Source organism: Onthophagus taurus, chromosome 1, assembly GCF_036711975.1.
Source record: "Onthophagus taurus isolate NC chromosome 1, IU_Otau_3.0, whole genome shotgun sequence".
Taxonomy (NCBI): domain Eukaryota; kingdom Metazoa; phylum Arthropoda; class Insecta; order Coleoptera; family Scarabaeidae; genus Onthophagus; species Onthophagus taurus.
Genome location: NC_091966.1, coordinates 26,435,037 through 26,451,949, shown reverse-complemented (window position 1 = coordinate 26,451,949; position 16,913 = coordinate 26,435,037). Strand labels below are relative to the sequence as shown.

The following is a 16,913-nucleotide window of genomic DNA, read 5'->3' as shown; positions in this document are numbered from 1 at the left end:
GCTGATGATTAATATGATGCATTTATATTATGATAACATGCAACTGATTCATCAATTAGGAGTTCTGCATTTCAATGGATAAATTACACTCAATAAAATGGTAAATATTTGATGAGTACGAAATCTGCGAATTTTGAAATTACAAATAGACTTTTAAATACAATTTTGTGTATAAAGAATTTAGAACTCAACACAACCTAAAATTGTTGAGTCTTTGCTTAAGTTTTTTTAAGTACCCTGTGATTACGTGATTCAAGAACAGAGACCAAGAGTTGTTATGATATCAGATGCACGACTTAACAAAAGATATGCAAGGTATTGAAAAGGACTTATTCCAAACTTTGGTCGTAAAACTTAACTTCTGGAGTAACCTTAAGTTTGTGCAGCATAAACTAAAATATTTGAACGAAATTAATTTTATTAAGAAATCCCAGTCTTCAATTGATTGGTTCCAGAACTCGGAGCTGTAACTGTTTATTAATCAGAGATATGTCTGATAGAAGAGATGCAACACATTGATTACTGCAATTTCCGGAATTAAAAACTGGAGATTTGTTTTTAATTACAGATTTCAATGCCAGAACACAGAAATAGTTATTATTGAATCAAATGAACGTCACCACAAATGATGTGCAAAAGAGTTTGCAATATTTCAGGACACAGTTTTGAATTCTAGTCTGTGCCTAAGTTTTTTTAAGTATCCAGACCTGTGATTACGTGATTCAAAAACACAGACCAAGAGTTGTTATGGTATCAGAAGCACGACTGGACAAAAGATATGTATGGTATTGAAAAGGACTTATTCCAATCTTTGGTCGTTCAGATGAACGTCACCACAAATGATATGCAAGAGATTGCAGTGAGCTTTTCCGAAGTTTAGTTGATTAACCTGATTTTTTGAATAAGCTATATTTGTATTAAAAAGATTCCAAGATTCAGCATCAACTAAAATCTTTGAATAAAGGTTTCAGTAACAATTTCATTATATTTCATTAAGTTTCAATTTCTTTAGTAATAGTGTTACTAGCGACCAATTTATCCACCCATAAATAATACCTTAGTTAGCAAAAATGTTTTGTTTGTAAAATGAAGTTGAAATTTCTTCAAATTGTTCATTACGTCATTGTATTCTCGTAGCGTACTTTTAACGACAGTTATACAAAAATGTATTTAAAAAGTTGGTTACTGACAAGTGCATTTTCTCAAAAATGCAGATTTTTGAGATCTGGAATCTCTTGATATCAAAAACTTAGACATATAAAATACATAACGTTGTGTTGTCCCGTTTACAAGAAGTTTTCAATATACTAGAAGAAGACAATTTACTTCGAAGGCAAGATTTGTAGTAACGTATAGTGAATGGTTGAATAGTACAGAAGAATGCTATCTATCTTCAGCTACAAACGCAACTTATACGGGTAAGGAAATGGAAGAGCTAACCTTTACCAGTTGTAGTAAACGTTGAGGGTAAAGTATGTTTCGATCATTGAAACGTCTTCGAATAGGTGCTTCACATGAAGTGCAATATCAGAAGAGATGAATATAGTTCGGGATTGTCTGATTGATGAATTCATGATGGTTTGGTTTGGAACCGCTTCAGTTTGTGACGTACAGAGTTGAAAGTGACAACCTTGATGCGTGAAGAAAAATCGCTCCTTGCAATATATCCAAAAGCGGTTTTAATTCACAAATTTGTGTAAGTGAGCTTTAAAAAGTTATCCAAAAAGAATTACTTTAATATTTTTATTTGAACATCACAATTGTTGGAATCCGACGAGAATTACCAAAATCAAGTAAATTGGAAGAATAGTATTTTTTAGTCAACCTAAGTGTTGAAATAATGAACTAATACGATGCGAATTAAGACAAAAAAGTAATTCTTCTCTTCATACATCTGTAGCAGTAGTAAAAAATGAGGATATATGAAAAGCAGAAATTATACAATTTTATAATTCAACAAAATTTGGTGTATATGGTAGTGACCAGATGGCACGCAAATATAGCGTAAAGACTAATTCCAGACGTAGACCTTGACAGGTTTTTTATAATATATTAGATTTAGCAGTAATAAATGCCTGGGTATTTTTCAAACAAATTACTGAAATTGCCTACGATTACATTTATATTACTATTAGAAGAAAAACTTTTGAAGTGTATCTAGAAGAAAGGAATCCAGTAGATAGAACTGCACGAATAAGACAAACGTACATACAACAAATCACTATAATTATATGACTATAATATGGTAATTCTATCAAAATCAATATGGTAATTTGTGCTAATTACAGTAGAATATACTTCTCTTAAGTTTACATAACAGGCATAGCGTGTTAATCTTAAGCTTTTTAAATTATATCTTAAATACCTGTCTTACATATGTATAAGCTCAACTTTTTCAAAATTCTGTACCTTTTTCATTCCTAGCACTTGAACGATTTATGTTAAAACGATCAATGTTAAATTCATATTTGTTGTAGTAGTCTATTGAGATTTGACAGACAAAGATGTGTTGGGGGCATTCTTGTTAAGAATTAAAGTGATAAGCAGGTGTCATATGCGAGTGACATCAACGACCTCGCGTGGGCGAAATTTATCACGAAATGAATAATGTATAGGCACAAGTACAGCAAGTGCCAACAAGAAGTGATGAATGGATACATCGCTTTCTCCTTCTCAAACTAGTATACACGATCAGGAAAAAGAAAGAAATCAAAAAAACTACAAAAGTGCAGCAACCGCCTTCAGTAATTGTAGATGGAATTGATAAACATATAGCTAATGTGATGAATACTTTCTTAATTAAAATAATTATTAATAAAAATATTAAGGTAAATGTTTCATACGGAAAATTTTACCAAGCTTTTACATGGTGGTTACAAGGGATGCTTTACAAAGACAGTAATTTAAAAATAAGCAAAATCAAATCATCTAACAGCCAAAGAATTAAGAAGAAGAAGTGATGTAAGGTGATGGAAGCTAGTTGCTTATACATAAATATGTGTATCAAATGCAAAGGGAAACATCTAAGAGTATTGTAGTTGAGGAACTGCAAAAAACAAATAATAAATAAAGTTAGTTGCCAAACCTCGCATGAGTAAGAATAAATATGTAGTAACAAAATTCAAAAAATTGTTTGAAAATCCGAAACAAGACACACTCAAATAATTAGAAGTAAATACAGATAGTAGACATTAGATTTTCAACAACTATTTTAGTAAGAATTTACTATTGATATGTAATGCTAAAGAATCTTAGACAACATGAACGACCGCATCTTATTTTTGAAGTAAAAGTTACAAACGTCTAATCAACTAAGAATTTTTAAATGTAATACAAATGGATTGCTATCGAAGCAACAACTATTGAAACTCAATTTACCAATAATTCTTCAGAAGTAATGAATATAAAGTGAATCAATGTAAAGTTATCTCAAGCTAGCAAGCTAAGTCTAGTGTACATATTACACAGAAGTGATTGCAAGGTTTGCTATCGATAGTATGGTTGATAAAGTCTGGCATAAGAAACTAAACTACAAACAGCAGACTTTGCTATAATGTCAACATACAGAATATTCAAAATCTTACTTATTAGAAAGGTGTTTCAGAATAAAGTAGAAAGAAGTCTTGCACTCTATTTAGTATTAACAAGTGATATTCTTAAACTGGAACATGGTACTATAGTAAGATTTGCTAGGTTCTTGAAAAAGACCATGAGAAAGTAAATAGCAAATTACCAAAATTACTGGATTAGTTGACTAGAATAGATTAATTACTTAGAATCCCTCTGCTAATACAGAAACACACCTGAATATGAGACTTCATGCAAGACCACCTTGAAGAATCCATGTCAAAATGAAACTTAAGATTTTTTTTAATATAGAAACCTACACTGACTATTAGGAAGAAATTTCTTATTCTAATGCTGGACATAGAAACCCACTTGGACGTATAATATTTAACATTGGGGTTGTGCCAGTAAAAGCAACTTTAATACTATTCGCAACAGTGCTCTTCATAGGAATCTTAACACGACAGCTGATTCCAATCGCAGTTATTCTCAGTTATATATCTAATCGTATATACATGTATAATACCAGGCATATTTATTGCATAGGCATATTAGACAATCATGTTGTTTGCTTGGTTTATAAATGAAATGTACATTAGTGACTAAATTTTAAACACAATTAAAATTTGAGTTATTAGCGTTGAGTTTTTGTAAGCTTTGTGTTTATAGATTTATTTATTGTAAATATTAAGTGGATATTTTGTGGGAAAAAAGGGATGAAGAAGTAGGGCCGTCTAGATCAAAACAACCACCTGTACAAAATAAACGGAGACCATTATTAGATAACAAATCTATGTACTATTTGAACGGATCTGATTCCTTCTGATTTTTTTTCGGAATCTGATGAAGAATAGCAAACAAGTATTGAGTCACAGTAGATAATGTAACATAGCGATACAATAATACAGAAACCAATTCTGTTTCTTTTTCACCTAATAATATGAGATAATTCTTCACTTGAGAAGAAGGGATAATTAGTTATATAACAGCGAATGTTCAATGTACACACAAAAAGTCACAAGGAAAAAGGAAATTGCCTGCATAAAATAGAATGGTTACCGATAACCTTTCACACCATTAACGTTAACCACCTAGGGCCATTCTCAGTGAGTAAGGAGAGAAACGTGTCGTTACTAGTTCAGCGACAAATACGAACCGCAAACGGTTGTATTAATTAAAAATTATGATAAAATTCACAACATTTTTGAAACCGTTTTAATGCTTAAAAAGCAAGAAATGAATGTGTAAAAAAAGAGATTTCATTTTTATTCGAAATGACTACAAGTGACTGGATGTATCAGTAGTCTAGATATTAGCTATATCATACTTGGTTCAGGTAGATTTACTAACAAAGTAGTTTATATGTACCAATAAAATATTTTGTAAAATATGACGTTAGGATGAAGACCATTGAAAAACCGATGTAAAAATATCAAAGGTTCTGACGAAGTCTTTGACCTTGGTGATAGAAGGCCAATAAAAACGTCTCCTATCATTCATAATATTGTTGATTTCATTTATATCTTCTTGCTTTAGCAGTCAACGCCAAATGAAGAACAAACTGTTGATAGTGACAATTAAAAAGGAAAGTTCAGTAATGAGACGTTTCGAACAAGACGGGTACGATAAAATCGTTAAAAACATTGTAATAAAGATAGTTTTACGAGGAGAGGAGAATATGAAAATTAATGTAAATGAAGCACTTATAATAGGACTTATAAAATTTAAATGAATATTGTGATAATCCGTTCCACTCATTTTATAATTTAAATACATTTACATTACAATATGATATCATTACTTATCATGGTGAAAATAAAATATTTTAGAAACCTCTTATTTTATAACCATTTAATTTCTTTAAATATCTCATTTTAGTGAATATATTAATTAAATTTCTAACCAAGCGACGCTTTCTCTGTGTATAGCTATTTCACGTTGTATAGGAATGTAAGAGACATTAAAAATTCAAAGATCCTATCACCTTCATACTTTGTATAAACTTGTCAATGGTCATAAAAATGTCACCCATCGCTTGAATATTTACGTGCATACAAAATTCCAATAAACCGAAATAAATTATAGAAGATTTGCATTATCTTCGTATTATGTGCATATGAAATTGGTTAAAAAAAAGTACCCATATTATCGCATAAAATATAAATAAAGTTGTTATTTCGTTATTTAATTTTTCAATTTTTACGTTGATTTTAATCATTAATATTGAAAATATCAACCATCTGGCATGAATAATTTAATGCTGAGGTCGGGAAACGGTTGATAACCGCAGTAGATTAAATCGTGAATACATTGAAACCGCAACAAATCATGAAGCAAAAAAAATGATTAATTAATCCTAGCGTTATTGACGTAGTTACGTTGGGTTAGTAAACCTAATTGTATTAAATTATATTAATTATTAACACGTAGAGTGAGAACGAAGGGTTTTGTTAGAGTAAATTGGATTGAGGACGGGGTTTGAATATTCATTTGTTTATAAATATGGAGATGGTTACAAAACGATCCGTTGAATTTTAAATGAAAACCAGGTCGTCAAGATGTTGCCAATTTAGAGAGGAAATTCCAACAAATTTTTGAATAATGAATGACTTCATCGTCCAAGCACTTTCGGCTGGTATAATTCTCACCTCGCACAAAACTGATTCTGGTTTGTTTTTGTTATTTAACGCGCCTTTGTTTAACAGGTATGTACATACTTATGAATGCCTCGCTTGTTTGTAATATATTATCTCGCCGTCAGCAATACCGAATTGTTTACCAACGGTCTTGAATAAATTTCCACTTATGCTGCTTGGTTGGCATTCGACGCAAACACCAAACCAACTATTGTATTCAACCGTTGAAAGACAATTTGTCCACCGAATCGACTCGTTAGCAAAAACTATTTAACTGTTATCCGTTCTATTTACCCCCTCGGTATAGTCGTCTACAATGTGCGTTCCTGTGGAGAACTTTTTGTTACATTCTGTGCGATAGAAAAAAAGTGGACCGATGCGCCACGTTGCGCGGCGTGATTAAAGATGAAAGCGTTGAGCCGGAACGTGAACGCAACAATTACTATTTGCAATTCCCCGCCGGTTCAATGCTGTAACGACAGATGTGACGGCGTAGGAAATTACAATATAAAAAATTCGCTTTTCTTCGGAAACTATTAAGCATATAAAACGTTTCGAAACAATGAATATGCGCGAGACGAATTGAATTTGGAATCAATTCGTTGAAATATCGACATCGATATTGGTTTTTGTTATGCAAGATTTATTTACAATCCATACAAATTGTACAATCCAAGTGTTAATAGTTTTCTGAACCAATTTACTTGGAACAATCATTCGCATACAACCTTTTTAATGTAGAAATATAGGATACTTATCTTTAGACAAAGGCAATCTAATTTAATGTATCCCGAAAGTATAAAATAATTTTAATAGTAAAATTTCTATTTTGTAAGTACGAAGGCTTTTACGACCAGTGTTAATTAAACTAAAACTAAAACTAACACTATCACTAGAACTAACACTAGATTTAGAACTAGAAACTTGTTTCGCGTTTCAGATGCCATGTTGCAACCTTCTTCAAAAACAAGTTCGAAGAGAAGATAGTAAGGAAGATGAAAGAACTGGTTAAATCCACAGGAATCGCAGCTGAACAACAAAAAAGCTTATTCGTACAGGCTTTAGAAACCCCAAGAATATACGGATTACCTAAAATCCACAAACCAGAGGTCCCACTACGCCCCATTCTCAGTGCCGTAAATTCTCCCAATCAGCCAGCAAAACACCTTGCCAAGATTCTGTCTCCTTTTATAGGTAAAACAGAGTCATATTATGTCAGAGATTCTACACATTTTGTATAATCAATTATGAGTATGAAGCTAGATTCTCAGGATATCCTGGTGGAATTTCTATTCACCAGAGTACCAGTCATAGATGCCGTGGATGGTCTTCGCCAGAAACTCATCCACGAGGGTTTTCAAACTCCGTCCCAGGACTAGTGGAGTACTGCCTATCATCGACATATTTTAGCTCGAAGGGAGAGTTCTATGAGTAATGCGAAGGGGCAGCACCCAATGATAAAATTTACCATGGAAATAGAAACTGCAAAACAGTTGCTACTCCTGGATGTGTTGGTGACTAAGAAGACAAATGGGGCCATGGAACTGAGAGTATATCGAAAGAAGACGCATACGAATAGGTACCTGCAGGCTTCATCCCATCACCACCTACAACAGAAGAGGTCCGTGATTCAAGCCTTATTCCAGCGAGCAGAGAGGACATGTGATATAGAGAACCTGAGGAAAGATTCCAAGAAGATGTACTGCAGAAGAACGGCTATACGATGAGGGATATCCAACGAGCCACCAAACCACGCAAACAGAAGGATGACTTGGTAAGCACGACACCAGCCGGTTTTATCTGCGTTTCTTATGTTTCAGGTGTAACGGAGCGAATTGCGAGGTGTCTGAAGGAGAACGATATCGTGGTACGATACGGTACGGTCAGCAAAATAGAAAGCACTCTTCCGATAGTCAAAGATAAACTAACCTCTTTGAAGGCAGCGGAAATCTATCGGCTATTGGTGTTGGCTACACTGGACGTAATAACGAATGCCGCATCAAGGAACACGAGAGGGATGTCCGACTGAGTAAAATTTAACAATCTATTGTCGCAGAGCATTGTCACAAAAGAGGACACACCATAGAGTTTGACAAATCCAAAATGTTACCAAGAAACGGACATTACTTTCAAAGATTGACGAGAGAGGCGATAGAGATTTAGTACGTACGGCTTATCCCGAAAATTTGTAGTTCTAGGTCTAGTGATAGTGTTACTTCTAGTTTTAGTTTAAAATTGCTATTTATTTACATAGCGTATAGGATGAAGACACAACGAAAACCGAAATCACAATTTCTCTTCTTCTTAAAGTGCCTTCTCCATTACTTAAGGTAGGTGATAATTTCAGCAAAATGTAAATTTCTTTGGTTTTACAGAACTTGCTATAATTATACTTCCTTGAAAGAGTTTGTTGGTTTCTCCTTGCCTTATACACCATTAATACCATTATAATTACAGTTACAGTCACAGTTCCGATCACAAACAGGCATTTATGAAAGTTATTGATTCTGGAGTCGCCAACAGAAAATCTTCAGGTAGTCCATCATAGACTGTTCTAGGGCAATGTTCTATAATATGTTTAATTTTCACCGCATTCGCAGGGGGATGTCAATGTCTTGCACCATTTATACAAAAAGTAGACGAATCTAGCATGCTGGGTCCGTATTCTGTTAAGAGTTGACCAGGTTTTGCGTGGTAAATTAAAACCAGGAAGCTTTTGGGTAATACATAAGATCTGATTGTTCTGCTTTGTTATCCATTCTTGGTGCCAAGCGTTAGTCAGGCAGAATTCATCATCTGTGGCAGTGACTATTTTGATCGGTGGCTTTCTGCATCAGAGGCAGGTGTGGTTTGTGTCCTCAATTTTCTCGTGGGGGAATTTACGACAGCGCAGGATTGGGGGAGGTATAAGTCTCAGTAGTTATGTAAATCTTACCATCGTTGTACCTAATGACCACCTCCAACACAATCTACCGCTTCCGCCTGCCAAAAACCATCGGGGACCCTAACTTTATTTTTGCGCATCCAATTTATGCCACCCTCCCTGGTTAGTTAACGTGCACTATCCACATATAATTGTATTACCGTCACAATGTATCCACCGAATCGCAACCTAGGCTACCCACCGCTTTCGCCCACCAACTACTAACACTACTCCCCATCATAACCAAACACAACTCCCGCCGCCAACCAGTTCCAATCATCCATGTCGCTGATTCAGCTGATGACTGGACCATGTCTCGTCACCAGCTGAATGCCCTTACTCGATCCTTGTTTTATAAACCTATACATCCTTCTAATCTTATCCGGTTCCATCCATCTCCTCTTCCACGCCTCCCTAACATCCTTCACCAGTTCTCTCCCATACACACATTCTCCTCGCATCTCCCTCCACAACCTCTGATCTTACCGGCTCCCGTCATTCCAGCACTTCCATCCCCATATTCACCTCCACAGTTCTTCTCATACTCATCTTCAAACACCCCACCGCTATCTTATTGTAGATCCAGCCTTTCCCTATCACTCATTCCAGCCCCAAACTTATCGATTGCAATTTCGCCTGAGTTTTCGTCACTAAATCACTCTCACCCACCATCGTCACAAGTCGTGCAACGTCTTAAGCGCAGTAATGGAAGTCATTCCACTGGAGTAGATTCTCGTTGTATTATTGAGGTGGGCATTGATTCTGTGGACATGAGGACTGTTTGGAAATACTGATGTACAGTACACAGCGGTGAGATAACAAGGCTCAGGGCTCTGGAGTGCAGGGTGGAGAACGACATTCCCCATGTTGTCCCTGTCTAGGTTGGTTGTCAGGATATCCTTTGATTCTTCGAACGATCTACACCTTATTGCAAGAGTCCAGTTATCGTCCTTTTTAGACCTTGTTTCTGGAATATCTGCGATGTATAGATTGGTTAAAGAGGAGCGCCTACAGATCAATGAATGCAGGAAAAGTTTTGCACTTTCTTCTCTGCGTGTTCAATTGGTATTACATCAAATACTCTCTGACGGATTCTATTGTAGATGAGCCTTTCAAGTAATTTGTATGTGACTGATTATAATTCGATATGTTTGTAGGTGAGTTTACTGCTTTCCCTAGTTTAAGGATTGTTTGTTTACCAGTTACCTCAAAATGAGATAACAAATTTTCTGTGCAAAAAAATCCTGAACCTTATTTAATCCTTAAGTCGAGATAACTATCGCATGTTTTAAAAACCACTTTAAAAACCCTTTTTAAAAATACTAAGGAGGATTAATGAAGTTTTAAAAGCAAACCGTATTAATCTATATTTTAAAGAAAAAATGTATAAACCAGATTCCGAATTTTTAAAAAATGTTTACACCTTTTAATAAATCCAAAAATCCTTTAAAACCTTTAAAACGGTATCAAAACAAATAAACTGAATTGTAACTTAATTAATCCTTAATAATTAAATAATATTCGCTCCTATCAAAAATTATCTTCTTAATGAGGCCATTTTTGGACTGTCACGTCAACGTCATCGAAGGGTTTTTTTACGCCCAGTTTAAACGAATGCAAAGTATTCAGAGTAATTACGCGCATCGTAGCTGTCAGATTGGGGCCCGCACTTTTTCTTGCATTTTGGACGGTGTCAAGCACGACGGACTTTCCACCGGTTCTTCTGTTCGTTCGGCGTTGACGTTGATTACAATTGACGAATGGACGGGAACCGTCGGGCGGATTATTTCAATTAAATGTAGAAGTCATTTAAGGCCAACGCCGACGATTCCTCAAGACCGTTGACGACATATAAGGCGCTGAGGTGAAAAGGTAAAAGTACCGGGGAGATTAAGAAAGACGGCTCCTTAACGGATCTTGAACACAAAAGTTTTCATAAGTTGACTGCAACGATTTGGATCTGGCAAATTGGAATTCGAAAATAATTGTTGGTTAAAATGGAATAAAATAAAAAGAAGGATATGTGTGGAAGTTTATGATGACGTCAAGAGTCGTAACTTCTTTGAATTGCCTCGGATGCTTCAGACGAGTTTCAAGTCGATGTACAATGAGAGTGATTAAAGAGTAATTTAACAGAATTAAGCAATTACGCCGTTAGAGTGCTAGCCCAAGAACTGCCGGGAGCAATCGTACGAATTACCACGACCATTTGACCGAAATAAAAAGTCAATTTTATCTCTTTACGTAAATAGCCGGGCGCAATCCTGTTTTTCTCGACAAAATTAAGTCTCTCGTAACGCCTCTAATGCCAAGATCAGATAAATCTCTTCATAAATCTGCCCGATTTCAAATTTAGAAACACTTTTTTATGGGTTCCTACCAGATTTATTGTCAATATTTACCTGAGCGTCGAACTTATCGCGTAGCGGATTAGTGCGGGGTTTTCAAAAAATTAAGATTTCACATTTCGAGTTAATGCAAATCCCTTGTCCTCGAAAATGAAAGATAAGGACTACGTCCATTTCGTGCCCTTCCTGTATTTTTAAAGTACCGGATGATCGATTATGGACGGCTCAGGTTCCTGAACTCCAAGCACAACTTTCGTGCCGCCAGGAACTTTTGTGTACGAGGGTGTCGCTAATGAATCCGCCATTGTTGTCCTGTCACTCAGAACCCCAGAGTTACCTGGAAACGTGCTACGAGCAGCCAGTTTGTGTTTAAGTTGTGATGAGATGTTTGGTTTTGGAATTATTGCGGCTATTTCAGTTTAAATTACTCATTAGTTAAGCTCGGTCTTCATGTTTATTTAAAAACGAAATTCCTAGAGCTTTCGAATAAAAACTAACGACGGATTCATTAAAAATGTTATGGTCAATAAATCCCATTCGTTGCATCACATTATTAAGTCGAGATCGATGTTGCATCTAATTGCAAGGCGATAGAACCGTTTAAAAACATCATATTTACGGTCTCGGAATAATTACCGACGGCATCGAACAACTTCACGTCCATCGTCGATGAACGGCGCAAGCTTTCTACAGGATATGGCACATTACATATTGATTGGCATCCCAACTCAATTTCTATCTAGCAGTATATGGTCAGAGGCGACGCGACACGTACGTTTTAAGATGTGCCCATAAAAATAAAACGGAGGAGAAAAGGTAAAAATAAGCGGGCGACACTTCTTCTCTCAGCCTCCGGATCAGATAAGTCAGCGCTTGGTCTCGCCAGAACAAGAAATGTGGCCATGTAGATAGGGCGAAGGTGTCCGATTATGAAATATTAGTCGTTCAACGGAGACGTGGGATTCTTTATGCATTCGGTCGTGTTTCTATTTTGACCGTCACGACATGGGTTTGACGTATTAACCATTGTTATCGATTCTAGGCATCTTTTATTTGTACAAGAACGGTATTTGACTACCCAACGATGGTGTCATGTTATTTTAATAAGTATTTGTATAATATTTAAATAAACTTTAAATAAAGTTACAAATAAGTGTTAATGTTTATTTAGTGAAGCAAAAAAATTGAAAACTGATTCAACAAGAGATATCTAACAATTTTATTCTAATACATTGAGGATTACTTATTTTTCGTATTTGTATACATTTTTTTTTTATTTCTCCCAACCGTTCTCTCTAACCCTTTATCATTTTACAATGTTTGTTCGTTACCGGTTAAAGAACTCCGTAGCGCTACAATTTCCTACCAACTTCCTACCGACAACGAAGTAGATAAAAGAACCGCCCGGGTTATAAAACTTTATCAAATCTCTTGATCTGCGCCGACTCGCGCACGAGCAATGTTTAACGTGCGCTGTGCGTGAGCGCATCGAAATTTATGGAGATGATCTAGTTTGGCAACATCCGTACCTTGATAACGAGATCTGGTCGGCTCGATTAAAAGAGTCGGCGGTTTTGAAATAACACAAAAAAGTTTAAAGAAAAAACGGGACGTTCTAATACCTCATTTGAATTTTGATGTTTATTAACGAAATGGTGGGTACATAAAGGGCTAAGCAACGTCTTAACTATTTTATACCGCCTTTGTCGGTGAAAACATCTAATAATTTTTATCATATTTTTGTAACGGTCTTAAATTTAAACAATTGTCGTTCTATTTCTAAGAAGTGTACACGGGTAGTTTAGTTCAGGTACCTGGTTTATTTTGAGAATTTAAGACGGAAAGAAAGTAAAGTAGTTGTAATGGAAACAAATTCTTTGTTTTAAGGGAAGTATTGACGTTCCTAGTTTATAGTTCCGGTAGTTTATTCTATTTTTTGAAAGGTAATAAATTAGCAATTGTGCTTCTGAATTGAGACTCAATAAAGTATTGAAATATGGCCTTTATTGTGTATAGAGTCCGTCTAGTAGCACAAAATAAAATACCTGCCACTCTATTTCATTCGACCTAAAATATTCCTCGAAAACTCCTTTCTCGTCTTGTATAATTGGAATAAAAGGCGTTATTACACATTGTAATTTTATTTTCAATAATAGGTTGACAGTAGCTCAGATACAACAAGCTTAATTAATACTGACAAAAGATTATTATTGTTCATAAAGGAACTGAGAAAACGTTTACTTGAGACACTGTATATATTGGGAGACAATATTTAATAAATAAATTTGAATACCCCTGAAGATGAGGATGCATTTAATCCGAATTGCGGTTCTTTTCATAAATCGGAGGATGGGTGAATTTTGATACGGTTTAGTTCGTGATGTGGGTGCATAAAATAAAAAGGGAAACTGTAGCTGACGTAAAGCAACATGGAAATCGATCAATCCCAACGGAGTTGGGATATTAGAATGATTCTTGACGAAATTGTATGTGAATAAAGCGTCGTTATAAGCTCCTTCCTGACGACGTGTGAATATTCTGATCAGTTAACAGCCAGTGAGTATACTCTTATAGGGATTTGTAACACAAGTATTTAATACGTCGCTTCCTGACACCGTCTAATCTGGCAATATAAATAAAGTATTGAGAGTTTCAAATGACGCTTTAAAAATGTAGGATGTTGTTGTATTACTATTTGTACGATAACATTGTGGCGTAGTATAAAACGTGTGTATCAAGAGCAGATTTTATATAATCCTTTTATAGTGAACGTAATTGTATGATATTTAGAAATATTTAGATATACTTTTATCAGCACAATTGCCCATTAGAAACAGAAAATAAATGTTTAGGTTATCAGCATACATGTATGTTACTAATATTAAAAAGAAAATTGTTTAATATTAATGACAAATAATATTTATCTTCAATAGTTATAGTTTGAGATCGCCCGGATACATAGCAAGCAAACCAACGAAACAAGTTGTCAGTAATGCGAAATTGATGTAGTTTATTTAATAACAGACTATGATGTACATTGCCAAAGGGCTTACTGAAATCAGTCAATTTGAACTGTATCAGTGAGCGACGTAATCAGAATATCAGTACATTAGAAAAGATTAGTTGTTAGAACTCCTGCAACCAGTATTAGTGCTTTCATATCAAAAACACGCTACTGTACACCAACCTTCCAAAACCAAGTATGCATAATGTTGATATCACACAGTCATTATTAATGAGATTATGGTCGCTCTACGTAATTAACTAGAGTCTTAAACCACCTACCAATAAATATTTGGCTTTCAAAACGAATGACAGAATACTCTAGACAAATGTGAGCTTTTCCTAATAAAACACATTGCATCAATTGATGTTCAATATAAAAATAAAGGGTGTAGTTAAATCAATTGTAAAGCTTTGTGAGAAAAATCTTATAGCAACTTCTATGTTCTTCTAAAACATATTATAGATTTTCTGAAAACAATCTTGAACAATCCTACTGACTAATATCTCGAGACCCCAATGCCCATAGAATCAAGGCCAAACTGGTAGAAATATACACATTAGATTTAGAGAAAATAGAAAAATCTTTTTGTTTTTCTAAATTTCTATTTTTTATATATTTTATTGAGAAATATGGAGAATTTCATCCCTTTTAGATTTAGAGAACACTTAACAAAACATAACTCTGCAGTTTTTAAACATATTGATAGTCTTAAACACAACATAAAGTTTGAAAATGTTAAACTTATCAAGAATATAAGGAAATCAAGGGAAATGGACTTAATTGAAGAATTTCACATACATGACAATAATTATAATAACCTTTTAATGAATGATATAACAGATATTAACCCATATAGACAATTCACTGAATACATTTAATTTTCAAATTACACATTCAACGCATGCGCGATTTCAGTTTAACGAAATAATAATCTCTTACTTCAGTCTCCCAAAGTTGATACTACATAATAGATCTATCAGTTTTCAAATATAATAATTCTATAAATTCATTTAATTCAAAATTTTTTACGTTATAACCAAATTTTATTTATTAAGAAATAACAAATATTTCAAATTATGACATGCTCTTCAAGCCATAAATAATTTTAATCATATTTTTCATTTACGAAAATTTTCAAATTTATTCATGAATTAAACTAAACTCCTAAAGGAATACACCTAAATGTTGACGAAAGTAGAAATGAATTTTAATTATAAAAAGGAGTTCCTCTGAGATCTGACGTCGTGCCTGAAGAAGGAAAGAAATTTCCGAAACATATGTAGCACTGAAAAACTAATAAAATTGCCTCATCGTTAAACATATAGTCGTGAAACATTTTCCAGAAAAAAAAAACAAGAAGATTTTGGGGTCAGTTCAAGATTAGTAACCAACCACTTCTTTGAAAAAAGCCAGACCAAAAATTACACGATTACGACGTTCTGGATATAGCGAATGCAGTTGATATGTTAACCCCTATCAAGCACTAGGAAAAACCTCTGGATGTATCTTCAGAAGGTATCTTGTTCTTTACTTTAACCCATATATGGATAATATTCTTTTCACTGCATGCTCTGAATTAGACATGCATTTCAGATCATATCCCCGCATTATAATGAACAATTTTAACCACTACTTGCTTTTGAATGAGTTGCAAGCCTTTGCGCATATCATTTCTTCTGCTTATTGAAAAGCATTATGAAATATTTTATATTAAATTTTAAAAAAATCACGCTTTTTACGAATATTATATTTATATTGCTTCAGAAATTATGGATTTCTCTGACAGATGTAGGCATCAACAGAACTCACATCCACGCTGTGAAAGCGCTATACAGGGATAACGCGGCAGAGGTTCAGGTAGGAAAACTCACAACTGATACTTTCTCTCCTACAAAAGGTGTCAAACAGGGATGTTGCCTTTCCCCCACAATATTCACGATCTATATCCACTCAACCCTAAAACTTTGGAAAAGGAAATGCAACCCGATAGGAATGTGTGTAGGAGACAGCCACATACACACTATGTTGTTCGCGGACGACCAAGTAGTTTTTGCAGACGATGAGGTGTATGTTAAATAATCTAGAAGAAGAATACAATAAATGGGGATTGGAAATGATCAAAGATAAGACTCAATATATGGCAATTGGAGGAACGAATTCCTTGAGGTAGTCATAAACGAAGACAGAAAAGACAATAATGATGTAATGAGGAACGTTGGCATAGGAAAAAAGCGATAAAGGCAATGCATTCTATTCTGTGGAATAATAACCTAACGATACAAACAAAGAAAAATATTTTTAGGGCCATTAGAGAACCATTGATGACGTATGGGTCAGAAGTGGGGTGAGAGACAAAGACACAACTTGAAGACTGCTACCAGCAGAGATGATGTTTGGGAGAAGATGCTGCGGCATAACCGACACTATAGACA

General features: G+C 34.6%; 1 protein-coding gene across 2 annotated transcripts in view; it reads right to left on the bottom strand.

The window, feature by feature from the left end:
• The window catches only part of LOC111415969 (frizzled 2), a 203,661-nt gene that overhangs the window by 17,982 nt on the left and 168,766 nt on the right, over window positions 1-16,913 (bottom strand). The window lies entirely within an intron of this gene.